This window comes from Sinohyriopsis cumingii, chromosome 4 (assembly GCF_028554795.1).
Source record: "Sinohyriopsis cumingii isolate HCF-2022 chromosome 4, ASM2855479v2, whole genome shotgun sequence".
In the NCBI taxonomy this organism is placed as follows: Eukaryota; Metazoa; Mollusca; class Bivalvia; order Unionida; family Unionidae; genus Sinohyriopsis; species Sinohyriopsis cumingii.
The window spans coordinates 16,095,013-16,108,503 of record NC_142964.1 but is presented as its reverse complement, the minus strand read 5'-3'; the positions used below and the strand labels follow the sequence as shown (position 1 = coordinate 16,108,503).

At 33.6% G+C, this 13,491-nt stretch overlaps 1 protein-coding gene and 1 long non-coding RNA gene across 2 annotated transcripts in view; both read right to left on the bottom strand.

Moving 5' to 3' along the window:
• Window positions 1-13,491, bottom strand: part of LOC149800667 (arrestin domain-containing protein 3-like) — a 331,927-nt gene that overhangs the window by 120,625 nt on the left and 197,811 nt on the right. The gene's annotated exons all lie outside the window — the stretch shown is intronic.
• On the bottom strand, window positions 6,395-9,350 carry LOC149800679 (uncharacterized). The gene is made up of 3 exons (XR_016420420.1): window positions 9,078-9,350; window positions 8,641-8,795; window positions 6,395-6,484 (listed from the first exon to the last, which is right to left on the bottom strand). It is a non-coding gene; the product is annotated as an uncharacterized LOC149800679 (long non-coding RNA).

Sequence of the window (13,491 nt, the reverse complement as noted above, 5' to 3'; positions counted from 1 at the left end):
GTAAATTACCATGTATGGTGTAAGTAGATTCCCTTCATTTTTAATTCAACATTTTAGAGAAAAAAAACCTGTAATTTTAGTACACGAAATAATATTGACACCAGAAGGAGCATATGAACAAATTCTACACGTCCATTCAAACAAGTTATCGAGTCTCTTATTTCACAGAGAACACCAGCAGTTATCTTTGTCAGAAGAAAGTGTAGTTTCTCAAACCAACAAAAGTTAAAATGACCTGGATCATTTTATTCTTCCAACTGATTGGGAGCTTGCCGACCAAGTGTGCAGGCTACATAAAACAGTACGAGCTTATTATGCAAAATGAAAACATTCAAAAGATGTTGCCTCTTTTATTTTTGCAGCATAAATCACTATTTAACACTTGCTATCCAATGGCAGTCAACAGAATAATAGGTTGTTATTTCTAAAAGCCCATATTTTAGAAAGAGATATGGATATCAATGTGTCCTTCCTTCACAAACTGTTGATATTTCAAAATGACAATAGATCATTCGGAAAAGAGTTCAGTCCATTTGGTGCAAATTTTGTACCATGCCATTAACTACATCCTCCATGTTTTATTGATGTTCCACAGTCCTACCATGTCTCTTAGATGTTTCTGAATGAGCAGTACATATACAAACTGCAGACACAGCTTGGAATAGTGATACAGAGTACATGTATTTTGACGTCTATTAAAAATGATGACTCAGATGTGATCATAGAAGAAATGTTTTTAAGAAAATGTAAATTTAGAGAAACAAAGGGGTTTTTTTAAGAAAGAAAAAGGGATCTATTTTTGTGTTTATGTGGTTTGGCATATTTTCATTTCGTGCATGTGTCATACATGTAACAAATACTGCAGGTGTTTTAATCTGGCAATTTTAGGAAATTTGCCAAATTAACTTGAACAACTTGTGTCATCCTGTTCACTGGAAAAAGAAAATACATGCATAGAATAATAACTATTGTATTACATCCAATCTATCCATACCAATGATATTTTAACTTCTAAGGATTCCAAAAAGTGTATTCTTTCATTACATGTTATGCTTGACAATGCTCACAAGACATTAGATATATAAATGGTTTTTCAAACGTCAGACCTGAAACAATAATACTGACCCAAATGTACATGTGATTGTGACGCAAATGTATATATGTGATGATGGCCCACATTTATATGTGATGGTAACCCAAATGTATATGTGATGGTGACCCAAATTTATATGTGATGGTGACCCAAATGTATATGTGATGATGACCCAAATGTGGTGTGACAGAGTTCCAAATGTACTTGTGATGATTACCCAAATGTGGTATGGCAATGACCCAGATGTATGTGATGATGACCCGAATGGGTGTCTCCAAAGATATGGTTAGGACAAGACAAAAATGAAGCGGGAAGCAACTGCTATACTAATTAAACCAATTTCTGCCATCTTTTCATTTTTTTAAACTCATACAAGGTATTAAAGTATAACAAGGATTCACATTAATTGTACTTGCATTCATAACTTCATACATATAGAACTTACAGAGCAAAGTCTCTTATTTTCAATCAGATGAGCATGCTGATCTGAAGTTAGAGGTATTATACCTCAAAGATCTTAAAGAGAAAAAAGTGAAACCAACAAGTAAAATTCAACAAATACTTTATTTTCACCGATAATGTGAAAATTTAAAAGTAGCTTACATTATGAAATATATCCCAAATAATTCTCACAGATCCAAAAGGAAAAAAGGTGTTCCAAATTAATTACAGTGGTGTTCCAAATTGATTCCAATCTTGAATGTGCTGTAGTTCCAACAGTCTTAAATGTGCCGATGTGATAATCTTATCCATCACAATGATATAATCTAGAATGTCCTTGAAGGAATTCACTCTAATCCTAAAACAGTCCAAAAGTATCTGTAAGCACTTTGTTATTTCAGTGAATAAATGAAGTATATAAATCATGTGAAATTACAACTGAACACAACTAAAAGACAGATTTCACTTGAGAGATGTTACAATAGGAATATGTTGTTAACTACGTTGATCACAACCTTTATATAAAATTGATCACAAACTTTATATAAAAACCTAAGACAATAAGAGATATAGGATTTGGGTCCTTTTCCCATCAAATTCGTAAACAAGGTAAGGTCTGTTTACTTTATAGTTTTACTTTTTAGCAAACTACCTGGCAAATGAGAACATTTTTTTCTAATGGACGAAACAATTTTCTGAACTCAAAGCCAGGTAAACATGTTTACAAATATCATCTCAGATGATAATCTACAATCATGGACAAAAGTTAGCTTTGCAATATCTTGCTTACATATGACCCTTACAATTGTGGACAAGAGTTAAACAATATATACAATATATAGATATACAAAAGGGCACTTGCAATGGTTTCTAACTGACCTGTATTACCCTTCTTTCAATTGAAAACCTGCCTGGTTTACATGTGATGCACCATATATGAAGGCATTTTCATTGCTAAGAAGGCCATCTGCACTGCAGCAACTATGCCATTTCCAGTGCCTAGATTGCCTCTCACTTTTACTGGACACCCTGAAAAGTAGGTTAGTATAATATTATTAGCATCATATACAAAATTTAATAATTTATATCGGCTTTTGTGATGGAAGTTAAAGTTCTCTTTTGCCTTTAAATACTGTCTGTATTTTTACTAATGTACAGGAAATGTACAAGATTTGTTATTTTACTAAATTTTTACAAACCTTTTTGGAATCCAACTTACCACATAAACTGGTCATATAAACTTGTGACATAGTGGTAGTTGCACAAATTGTGTAGTGTACAACAGCATTGTTCTGTTATCAAAAAGACACTGAGAAAATTACTAGTTCACCATGAGAATACTGTAAGTAATATACTTTTTTCCCCTATAATCAGTATTTTCCTTCACCCTCATTTGCGCTTCAGAGACCCCCAAATTTTTAATTTGACCCCCAGTTTTGATATCAAAGTTTATTTTTTACTCAGTCTGACCCCCAGTTTTGACACCAAGGAGATTTTTGACTCTCAGTCTTGCACCCCTAGGGGATACACTGCCTATAATACCAAAACCAAATGCCAATACAGTATTTGCTTCAAGGACAATTAAGAAATAATAATTAAGATCGATGAGCAAAACATTCATATGATATGGTTCATAAACGTTCTAAATCTGCCCCTCTTAGCCGTTACTATAGCAGAGATAATGCAAGATTTGTACAAAATAGTAAGCTTTACATGTGTGACACCAGGCCTGCAAACAAATAGATGTATGACTGACCAATCAACCAATTATATCTAGCTTTGCTTACATCCATAGTCCAAGAAGAGATGACATAGCTCAGTTAATCCTGCATTTGAATATCTCATTTACTGTCTTCAAGTAATTCAATTTTTACAGTAACACTTTGTTTTGGCATATAATTTCCTTGTATGGGTGTATAAAACAGTCATTAAAAAAGTATACCCACCTTTAAAATCGTGAGTGTGAACAGGAAGACATAATAAACACTGCAATAAATTTATTCAGTTTACAATTCCAAGTCAAATACATACCTGTCAAGATTTCATTTTAAAAACTGACAATACTGAGATGCCAATTATTCAACATTTTAACTGCAATTACAATAATATATATAAACATGTAATTACTTTATAATTTGCATTATGTGAGTTGATATTGTCTTCATTTACCATGGGATTTAACAACTGTATTGACAAAGTACAAGGCAACTATATTTGGTCATCTATTAGTTATTCCAGCATGTAGCCATATTATCTTCTGCAAAAAACTGAAAATAAGATTACTTAAAAATACATTGTATCACACAAGGCGGGGTAATTTATCCATTGTCAAGATAAACTGCATGTACATAACAGAAATGAAATATAATAAAAAGCTGAAGAATGAATAGAAAAAATTTGCATAAACATTCACAGCAGAATCTTCAGCTTTCCCATTAATGTTGCACTTTCACTTAAAATAGGAAACATCTGTTACTAAAATAATGTCTTATAAAATAACTATTTTTACATTTTAGTCCAACTGTAAATAAAATTTATTTAAATCAAGATGTTTTCCCAATGGATGTTATTAGATTTTAGGTCCTTGTGTACGTGTATGTGTTGTATATGCATGTGTATGTTCACTGTGTCATGCAACTTACAAACAGTTCAAGATAAAAACACAGTTCAAAATGCTAACTATGGGACATGATTTATGAGTGGTCTAAAATGTACCTTTGGTTTTAAAATTTTAAACCATCATAGGACTTAAAGGTTCTACCTAGAACTTAATATAATTTTAAGTTTTAAATGTTTGCTATTGCTAATTTGTTTATATGACCATTGGGTTACCTGGGTCACAACTTTAGAAACCTTTGAGACTGCCAGATCATAACCACTTATGTATTTTCTCTGCTACGTTTGTTTTGGTGCTTTAAGGTATAATAACGAAGGTCAGTTACTTAGTGCTGTGGCAACTGGAGTCAAGTGTCTTGCCAAGAACAGACTGGTCCTATGGTAATATACAAAACCCACCCCCTTATGGACCTGAGTCTGGCACACTAACCACTGAATGTGGCTTTATGTATGTACATATGTTTGTATGTATGTATGCATACATACCTATCAATACAACCATGTATGCCAATACCATAAGATGTCAATTTATCATACCCATCTGAAAAAAGGAAATATAACATCAGGGAAATATTGAAATAAAGAAACATGTATATTTCAAGACTTAAAAGTGTGCAGCATAGCAACATTGTCCCTATCTTTTTCCCACTTTTGAAAAACACCATATATTCATACCCATGACCCTAGACTGGACTTACAAAGAAGGGGGGAAAATGAAATTCTGATAGAGCTGTATACATCATATGAACTCCAATCATATCCCAAACTTTGACATTTCTGTTTTCAACATTATGTACTAGGTGTATGACAATATATAACTCTGTAAATTTGATATATAATTACATACAGGTAAAACCCTTTATAATGCGTTGCTCACGGGTCCAAAGAATAACATCACAATATAAGCTGGATCGAGTTAACAAATTTTTTGAAAAACTTCCCTACAGAAAATGTGCATTGAAAGTTCAATGTCATCAATTTTAACTAACCTCTTGATCATATAAATCTGCTAGGGATAAGAATAATTGGTTTTTCTGATAGCATGTATTTAGGTGTTAAAAAGAGAGGTCACCTTATATTAAAAAAATGGGAGCCATGCTGCGATTGTGTTATAAGCAGAATCACGTTATAATGAAGCTAACAGTCAGATATATTCAGCAAAAGATACATTCCATGCCTGAAAGGTTACATAGTTACAATTCCTTTCTTTGTCTCACAAAATGCTAATTTTTCTTGCTGTAAGTATAACATCTATAATCACATATCACATGGCATGGTGGGAAAACCTGTTTTATAAAGGAATATTTTTACCAAGAATATATAGGAAGGAAATAATTTTACCAATAATTTTCTTTAGAACTGTACAAATGCCACATCAACTATGATGTGACAGGAAGAAATGTTACATATCATACAATGCTGTGCCATTCAACTGCAAGCCATCTCTCACAGAATGCATGTAATAACATTTTTTTTATATGGCAATCATTTTTTTTACTAACCAATATGCCTTATATAGTTTGGACCCTGCAAGAGATAAGTATACTGACCATAAAAAACCATTTCAAAATTAAAATGTACCAGACACATACAAAATACAGTCCTTGATAAAAATGTGAAAACATCTGAAACCACGCTTTAAAAGTGGAAATGTCTGAATAAGACTGAACCATTTTAAAAGCTTATACTAACATCAAATTTTCTGATTAATTACCTATACAATGGTTTGGGGTGTACTGAGAAGAAATGCCATAAATTAAACAAGCTATATAAATAGCACTGTCTGTTGAAAAATACCAATTGACAAACTGTCATAAGTAGGTAAAATATCCATGTGCTACATTTCATGACTAAGTCACACACTCCATGAAAATTCAAAATATAATTGTGACACACAAAAATGGGACAAATGCTAAATGAGACTAATGTGAACCATGTATGAAAAGCCTTATTTTTTAAAACAAATAACCGACAATCACTCTGCTTTATTATGATACTCTTTTATTGACCTATATTATAGATAGATTTCCCAACCAAACTGATGTAACATCATAATTAGAGGACTTTTTCACATGTAATCTAACGCTAACAGTAATCAAATATACCCTATTATCAAGTGACCCATCTAAAGAGATTTCATTTTTAAGAAACAAATTTATTGCAATATTTCATGTTTGCATGGGATGCAATTTATGTGAATACTTGTTAAAAAGATTTGCAATACTGTCCACTGTAACTCACTTACCGATATATTGTTTTTGATGCAGCCTTCTTCTCTTTCTCCATTCTACATCATTCTTATCTAGTTCTTGTACAATTCCATCAGCAAATTCTCTGCAAATCAAATAGTAATGTGCAGTTTGTATTATCAATGTGGTCTTTATTCATTGATAAAATAAAGTGGAACAGAAAATAAAAAAAGGCAAACAAAATAAAATCATTTTGCTAACAATGAAAATCAATACAAAAGATAAAACAAAACATAGGATGCCTCATATAGTGCAATCATTCAGCATGAATAATTGCTATAGCAAGCATAAATTCTTACGTGTTTAAAATTGTCCTAAAATAATGTACAGCAACTTGGTTATGTCACCAAGGAACATCCTGCCAACTTCTTTTAGGACTTCACAAACAATTTTCTAGGTTGATAGTTGGGAATAAAACCTTAATGAATACTAAAGTTGGGAATTCTTCCTGATACAAAAAGATTGGAAACTAACAGTATATAGTATTTACATTGCAATTATGGCTGTATTTGGGCACAGAAGACCACCCCACCCCACCCACCCCACAAAATTGCTGCACCTTGCACAATATAAACCCAGTGTATTTCCTAGTGGTAATAATGAAAAATCCAATGGAAATTGTATCCTAATATTTTGCATTCTGCAATGAATGCAGTAATGGCCTTATCAAACGTGGGGCCCAATCTGAATCAATTTGGCAGGGCCCCTGCTTTTAAATGAAGGGCCATCGATGTGCACAGCATTTGGAAATAAACTTTTGATGTCAGCCCTGAATGAATGTACACATTTTATTTTATCATGAAATAATGCACAACTTTCGTGCAAATAAAAATTATATCTTTAAGTCACCTGGCTAAATCCCTACACACAGGCCCATTTCATAACAGTGAAAAAACATTACAACACAAAATACCATAACAATACTTTACAAAAATGTTTATTTTTTCTGCAAAGCATTTATACTGTTTGTGATCAAGCCATTAAAAAAACTCCAACCTGACAAACTTAATGACTTTTACTGACTGAAATTTGTATTACTGCCCCGCTCCCCCCATATCAAAGCATATGCAATGAGGGACAAATACAAACACATACATGTGCCATTATGATACAAATACTGAGATTATTTGCGATAATGATAATATTATTATCATCACCACTACTGAAAAGATAATAGAAGCACCATAGTATTAATAATAATAATAATAATAATAATAATAATAATAATAATAATAATTTGTACTTGGTGTAAATTTCAATATCAACATGATGGTGGGTGTTTTGGTACAAATGGGACAAAATAAAAACAGAATGTAATTACAATTCACCCATGTCAGTATCTATAATTTACCATAATGTGATTTCTGGTTTGTATCATGCATGTATACATAAAACATGCTGCAGACAGGAAGTTATATCAGCAGTTAAGACCAATGAAATGCCAAGGTACAAAATGCATGATACAAGAAGGTTTATTTAATGAACATAGCAAAGACAACATAAAAGTACTAACTCAGGGCCAGCTATTATACAGACATATACAGTCATCTGAACAAATTTCAATACCACATTCACACTGTGACTGATTAATCTGATATTCCTTTTTAAAGGAATGTCTATAGTAAAGGTTACTCACTCTTTCATTGAGGCACGACAATCACTTTTCAGAAAGTCATGAGTATCAGTTGAACATAGACAAAGTAAACCAGATTTGCAAGTGCTGCCTTGAATATTAAGGGGGAAATAACTGACCATGTCCCCCATACTAAAGACAATTGTGGAAATATATTGAAATGAAAGGATACAATAACCCTATTATTTGTGCGAGTACATTACGACATAATGGAAATGTACAGAATTATTTAAAGCTTACAGAATATTATAAACTACATCATTCCTGTTGAGTAAAAACAAGCAAATAAGCACAAAGTGTTACAATAATATTAGGTGTTTAATGCAAACGTTAAGCCATTCGTGATATTTCTTAAACTGAATAAGGGGCTGGTGTTGTGTGCTTTTACTTACATACAAATAATATAGAGCCTGAGGCAAAGAAAAACAGTGCCCAATGGCGTGATGATATACCTATTAGCATATGCTAGTGTGTATGTTTTGGAGTTTTAACGTAGCTTTAGGAATTATTCAGTTTATTGTGATGTCTAGCACTGGGGCATCATGCCACAAATATATCCCACCCAGTCACATAATCCTAACACCAGGCTGACCAGTCCTAACACTAACCTCTTAATGCTGAGCGTCTAGCGAGGCAGCTGTTACTATCCTTCTTACAAATCTCTGGTATGAATCGGCCGGGCTTCGAACCCGCGACCTCCCGCATCCGAGATGGACACTAACCCCTAGGCCACTGGAGCGGTCTTGCCCATTCTAGCTAACGACTAGTTAAATATAAAGAGACAAAAATCATCAATTATTACACCATTTGGTTAGAAAGCTGTTTACTCACGAGTTCATTTGAAGAATTTCAATTTAAATCTAACCTACGCGATAAGCTCCAAGTCACTACACCCTTCCATGAGATACGTAATTTCGAGGTCTTTCATGTATTATACTACAGTACAGATCACAGGGGCTGTTGGTGTAATTATGATATTTATTTATAATATACCTGCCTAAAACGTTTATATTTATAATTATTCGTTTATTGGAAAAAAAAATACCTTGCATTGAATGATATTGGATGACTGGCCTTCACTCTTCTAAAACATAAATCGATAATTCTCCATCTTCTAAGATACAACACACTTATGCGGATAAGATGATGGTATTCCGAATATGTCATCACGTGATTAAAATCTCGTTTATGAGTTTAAATCTCGTTCGGTTCGATAGATAAATTGGAGCTCAAGATTATCAGCGGCGTTACTATCGTAGGAGCTGGAGATAATAGCTTAGTAGATCTCGTTTTTGAGTTGAAATCTCGTTCGAATCTCGTTCGGTAGTAAAGACGGAGATCAAAATTACAGCGGCGTTATGGAAAGCCGCAGGTACCCGGCGGTGATCACAATTTTTCCCTATATTATTATATAGGCAACAATTAGCGGCTCCGACAACAATTAGCGGCTCCTAAAATGACGGTGATTACAATCTTTCCCTATATTTTTATATGAACTACAATTAGCGGCTCCTACAACAATTAGCGGCTCCTTCTACAATTAGCGGCTCCTAAAACACTTTTAACCTACGGCTCCGTTAATAAAAATCGCCAATTTACGGCTCCAGAAACACGTGAAGCTCAGTCTACAAACTACAATCACCGGCTCCTTCGACAGTAACGCCGCTGTAATTTTGATCTCCGTCTTTAGTACCGAACGAGATTCGAACGAGATTTCAACTCAAAAACGAGATCTACTTAGCTATTATTTCCAGCTCCTACGATAGTAACGCCGCTGATAATCTTGAGCTCCAATTTAACTAACGAATCGAACGAGATTTACACTCATAAACGAGATTTTAATCACGTGCTGTCATATTCGGAATACTATCATCTTATCCGCATCAGTGTCCTTTACCGTTATCGAGCGAAGTGTAGTTTTCAGAATTTGTAACAAGGTATTTTCCATTAGTAAAGAATATTAACTTGCTTTTTTATACTGCAGATATTTTGCTTAGACTAAAAAGTTCTCATATATCTTTACAACACTGGACAGGTCTCTAAATTAAGTATCTCATGGGTGGGTGGGGATGGAAGAACGTTATTGCGGTATTTTTTAAACTGAGGACACTTTGGCAGGATAATGAGCAAAAGTATCATGAAAGCTTGCTAAGAAAAGATCTATAACTATCATTGGACATTTATCAAAATATACAATACAGTATTTCTGTTAAAATTTATTGTTTGAAAGCAGGTGTTAAGAACTATCACAGTCATAAGCAGATCATCAGATAACCTACCTGGGAATGTGATTGTGTCATTTGAACAAACTTTACATGAATTCGCTCACTTAAGTGGTGTGTGATGACTCCCACAAATTTGTTTAATGGCTCACATATGAACATGCACCTTGCACAGTATAAATTTTTTTTAGCAATTCAGCCTTTAACTTAATGTTTAAGTGCTTGGAACAACTTAACTGGTAGAGGTATTACAGTGCAAGTAACTATCAGCATGTGGTTGAAAGTGGCAACAGAGTTACAAAGGAAACAAAAAGTTTCAATAAATATAATTTCATGTGAAGTGGATGGTTAAAATGTTGGCTTTAATTTATTTACTAAGATTGCAGTTATTGTAAAGAATATCCGAAATTGGCATAGATTAGAAATTAAACCAGTGTATTTTTAGTTAGAAGATGCACTTTGTGCATGAGAGGGCAGATCTGATGTAATATGTTAGGAAAGACCTAAAGATTTTTTTCAATCACATGGAATTAACAGCAAAAATGAGGGCATGCAGGAAGTCCATCTCCAGTAGCAAAACATATACACATTAAGCAGCGAAATGTGTAGCATCAACCAATATTTGTGAAAAATGTAAATCCTTTTAGGAAATAAAGTTGTATATTATTTTCTTTCTTATATCTATGGAATAAAATGCATACATTTTATCAAATCTTTGGAAGAGATTACATTATTGGGACTTGTAAAAAGTAAGGTGAGACAAGTGAATTTTATGAAACTATTTGTCTTGGACGAGTATGTGAAAACAATATTTGATCAGCCCTGATACCCCATTTATTTTCTTAGTTAACAGTGTTTTTGCAAATTTGGTAACAAAATGTAAGGGTGGACTTTTCAGTTCTTAAATTTAGTTCTTCATAAATTTCAAAATCATTGCAGTTAAAGTATTACTCCATCTTCCAACTTAAGCTAGGTAATTTCCAGGTCATTTGGTTTCTTTCTTGAGAAAATTACATGGTGTCTGGTCTTCGGGATATCTGAACGCCACACTTAAGCAAAAATCTCCTTTAGTTCAGTGTTGACAATTAGTAATAATAATCTTAATAAGACTTAAAATGGCATACAGTTTAGTTTAACAGTGACTGATGAGACCGGTGTTTCGATACTTCTGTGGCTTCCCATTGGTTGCGCGAGGTTATGTGAATAATATTCACTTTGGGTAATTCGACGCAAAATCAATAGTGTATGCTGTCATGTGGGGTCTATTGCGAAGTACTGTCACAACAAATGTTATATACAAGGAGAAAATTAAGCACTGTTTCATTCCTAAGTTTGGAGTTATTCACATTATTGTGTTCATTCACATTATTGCATTCCAGTTTTAAGTCTATAGACGTATTTTGTGTTGTACAAGTTTAGATATTTTTAGACAGGAAAAACATTTGTTTGGACTGTTCAGTGTAAATAGAAAGCGCTCATTATTTAGACTTAAATATTAGTCTGGAACTGTTATTGAAGGAATTCAGGACAACGCCATCTTGACAACTACAAAGTTCTTGGAGGACCAGTACATTTCCGGTATTGAAATTTATGAGGAACATTTCTATCATTTAGGACTTTCACAGACCAGTATAAGGATTAGCTTGAATTCACTAAATAATACTTTATGTTCCTTTCATATTTTTTATTTATAACTTTGATAATTAAACTGTTAAGTTTTATAAAATTAGTTGTTTTTGCTTCTTTTCTGTTACTTAAGTTTGCAATCATTGAGACATAACAGAAACTTGGGGGCTAACTGGGGATATGAATTTCACAGAAATTGAAATTGTTTTGAAATTTAAGTTATCTTAGTCCCTAATATTTCTGACTTTACATAGTGAAACCAACAAGCTTTTACGATATAAACCAAAGTGGAGAATTGTACTTTAAATCCTAGCCAGGAACAATCAGTCTTTGAAAGAGGACGAATTGCTCCAACGTTCCAGACAATATCTTTCCTGTGCAAAGCCATATTTGTTAAAACATGAAATAAAAAATATTTTGGTTTAAATTTGGTAGAGAAGAATATTTTGGACAAAAGTGCTTTGACTCTGGCTCAAACCTGCAAGTTATGAAATTGAAATTAAAATTCAAGAACAAAATAAAGTTAAGAAAGCTTGAAAAAGAGGAAAGAGATAAACAAATGCAAATTCAAAAAGAAGAGAAAGAAAAGGAGAAGAAATGACAAATGCAAAAGGAAGAAAAAGAAATAAAAATACAAATGCAGGAAAAAGAAAGGGAGATGCAAATGCAGGAAAAAGAGAGAGACAGATACAAAAACAGGAGTTACAAATGAAACTGCAATTACAGAAAGATGTGATGTGATTTGGATTTTTAACATAGTTTTAACAATTTTTCAGTCATATCGCTACGATGTCTGCTATGTGGCAGTTTATAGTGATGTCTAGCACTGGGGCATCATGCCGCAGACATGTAGCATGATGTCCCACCCAGTCACATTATCCTGACACCAGGCCGACCAGTCCTAACACTAACCTCTTATAGCTGAGTGTCAAGCGAGGCAGCTATTAGTACCGTTTTTGTAAGTCTTAGGTATGACTCGGCCGGGGATCGAACCCACGACCTCCCGCATCCCAGGCGGACGCTCTAACCACTAGACCACCAGAGCAGTATTACAGAAAGAAGAGCAGTACCTAAACCTGTAGTGATACTCACATTACAAGGGACAACAATCTCTCATTTCTCCTGCGACCGATAAGGATTTGAAACCAATCCTTTGAGCCACATGTTCAGTGTCATAGTTTAACACCAAAATTACCATCAGAGATTCAACATTTTGACTACAAATTTAACTTGAACCCCACCAGTGGTCCTGGAAAACTTGAAACAATGTCACATCAAGTCATACCTGTATGAAATCAATAGGAAGGTGATTCATTTTCTCAGAAATGGAGAGTATTATAATCATTATGTCTTAATCCGTGACAGACTAGACAAGACTACAGCACAGATAGAACCTGACCCGGTACTCACTATCTGCATTTGCATTACTAGTTATATGATTCCACAAATCTCACAATACAACAGAAATCCAATAGTCGGATGACATCAACAAGCTTCTATCTAATGTAAAAAAATTAAAATATATTAAATGAAAGCCAGAAAGCTTCTGTAAGAACCAGAAAGAATATGTTTATGTTGAGAAAACAACCAGAAACCTGTCGCTGTCACTGC